The sequence below is a fragment of the Cherax quadricarinatus genome, chromosome 76 (assembly GCF_038502225.1).
Source record: "Cherax quadricarinatus isolate ZL_2023a chromosome 76, ASM3850222v1, whole genome shotgun sequence".
Classification (NCBI taxonomy): domain Eukaryota; kingdom Metazoa; phylum Arthropoda; class Malacostraca; order Decapoda; family Parastacidae; genus Cherax; species Cherax quadricarinatus.
In genome coordinates, this window is record NC_091367.1 from 5,033,645 (window position 1) to 5,036,404 (window position 2,760).

Sequence of the window (2,760 nt, forward strand, 5' to 3'; positions counted from 1 at the left end):
TAGAGGCAGAAAACATACACAGCTTTAGGAAGAGGTATGACAAAGCTCATGGAGCAGGGAGAGAGTGGACCTAGTGAAGACGGGGGCCAGGAACGATGACTCGTCCCTCGCAACCAAAATTATGTGAGTACATACTACTACTGCTACTACTACTGCACACTCAGACACACCCACCAATCGCTGCAACCCTGAACAGCGGCAACATCTCGACCAATCAGCGCTGTCCGAGAGGAGAATTTCCGGATAGAGAGGGAGGGAGAGGGACGGAGGGGGAAGTAGAGGGAGGGAGGGGGAAGAGAAGGACAAGTTTCGACAAAAATTGGCAAGAAAGTCAAAAGTTGTGTTTCAGTCTTGTGGCGACGACGGTGGAGCCAGGAACACTCTCTCCCTCCCTCTGTACTGGTGTACATCTCTGTACTGGTGTACATCTCTGTGTACATCACTGTGCTGGTGTACATCTCTGTGTACATCCCTGTGCTGGTGTACATCTCTGTGTACATCACTGTGCTGGTGTACATCTCTGTGTACATCTCTGTGCTGGTGTACATCTCTGTGTACACCTCTGTGCTGGTGTACATTTCTGTGTACATCTCTGTGCTGGTGTACATCTCTGTGTACATCTCTGTGTACATCTCTGTGGTGGTGTACATCTCTGTGTACATCTCTGTGCTGGTGTACACCTCTGTGTACATCTCTGTACTGGTGTACATCTCTGTGTACATCTCTGTGCTGGTGTACATCTGTGTACATATCTGTGCTGGTGTACATCTCTGTGTACATCTCTGTGCTGGTGTACATCTCTGTGTACATCTCTGTACTGGTGTACATCTCTGTGTACATCTCTGTGCTGGCGTACATCTGTGTACATCTCTGTACTGGTGTACATCTCTGTGCTGGTGTACATCTGTGTACATATCTGTGCTGGTGTACATCTCTGTGTACATCTCTGTGCTGGTGTACATCTCTGTGTACATCTCTGTGCTGGTGTACATCTCTGTGTACATCTCTGTACTGGTGTACATCTTTGTGTACATATCTGTGCTCGTTTACATCTCTGTGTACATCACTGTGCTGGTGTACATCTCTGTGTACATCTCTGTGCTAATGTACATCACTCTCCTGGTGTACATCTCTTCCAGTGTACATCATCACTTCAAGTGTACATCTGAAGATCATCTTCAAGGTAATATCACGTTAAGTTGGTTAATTAAGTTTCAAGTCTACCACACGATGGTTATTAAGACTGCGTGTCACCTGTCCACCACAGGTCAACAATAATATCTAAAATACTGATTATTGTAAACTACTAGTGTATATACACTCAGAGACATACACCTCTCAGTGTATATACACTCAGAGACATACACCTCTCAGTGTATATACACTCAGAGACATACACCTCTCAGTGTATATACACTCAGAGACATACACCTCTCAGTGTATATACACTCAGAGACATACACCTCTCAGTGTATATACACTGAGAGACATACACCTCTCAGTGTATATACACTCAGAGACATACACCTCTCAGTGTATATACACTGAGAGACATACACCTCTCAGTGTATTATACACTGAGATATATACACCTCTCAGTGTATATACACTGAGAGACATACACCTCTCAGTGTATATACACTGAGAGACATACACCTCTCAGTGAGGTCAGACATGAGCAGAGAAACAGGTTTGTCCAGACACGCTCCGTGAAGGACGTCTCAGCAGAAGCACTGGCGTCAGTGGCCTCGACCCTGGGTAAAGAACTAGGCTAGGGAAATCTCTCTCTCTCTCTCTCTCTCTCTCTCTCTCTCTCTCTCTCTCTCTCTCTCTCTCTCTCTCTCTCTCCCTGTTTCTACAGACATAATCTCAAAAACTGATTGAGAGAGAACTTAATTTCTCTACCTATATCTATTTCCCACAATCCTTCCCTCTCGTGGCTCTGTCTCCAGTTATCGTGTCATGTCCTAGCTTGTGCTATCCTAGCCTATCCATTATTCTCACGTATATGATCTTAACAGTACTGTTACTTCCGTCTGAGATAGAGATGATTAACTGCTTAACTAGGACAAAGTCTGTTAACAACACGAGGGTCATTAAGGCTGCTGTCACTTGTTCACCACCGGTCAAGAATATTTTAATACCTAAAATAATGATTCAAGTTAATTCTCACGTCACAGCGTTTCGACAACACGAAGGTCATTAATAGGTAATATGTAACTTGTCCATTACCAGTCAAAAATACTTCAATTCCTTAAACAGGTATTAAAATATACATGTCTACATATATACACTGAGAGAAATACACTTCTCAGAGGCTATAACCCGTGTATGTGGGAAAATACCAGGGTAATACCTTAAATAGGTATTAAAATATACATGTCTACATATATACACTAGAGAAATATCCTTCTCGGTGTGTATAACCCGTGTATGAGAGAGAAAATACCAGGGTAATGACAAAATGAACGACTGAAGACATGATTGTCGTAATTTCGAAAAAAAAAATAGAATGTAAAAAGTATATATGATAGCAGTGCTCAGTAAACCGAATGACTGCGAAAATACTCAGTAATAAACGTAGAAATTAATGCATACCTCCAAAAATAATACGGAATGAAGATATTACCACAGACACGCAACTTAACTGAAGATGAATGTCTGGAAGGTTATTTAAACAAGTCTTCCCATAAACCCGATTTTTTTATGTATTTTTGGGGACCTGAATGTGTTTTTTTTTTTTACTTTGGGTTGACTCAC

General features: G+C 42.2%; 1 protein-coding gene across 3 annotated transcripts in view; it reads left to right on the forward strand.

The window, feature by feature from the left end:
* The first annotated feature begins 363 nt into the window (after window positions 1–363).
* Window positions 364–2,760, forward strand: part of LOC128703694 (glucose dehydrogenase [FAD, quinone]-like) — a 29,189-nt gene continuing 26,792 nt past the window's right edge. For all 3 annotated transcript variants that reach the window (XR_011394136.1, XM_070101186.1, XM_070101187.1), the window contains exon 1: window positions 364–1,183. The gene's annotated coding sequence lies outside the window, so the exon portion shown is untranslated. The remainder of the gene's footprint in view (window positions 1,184–2,760) is intronic.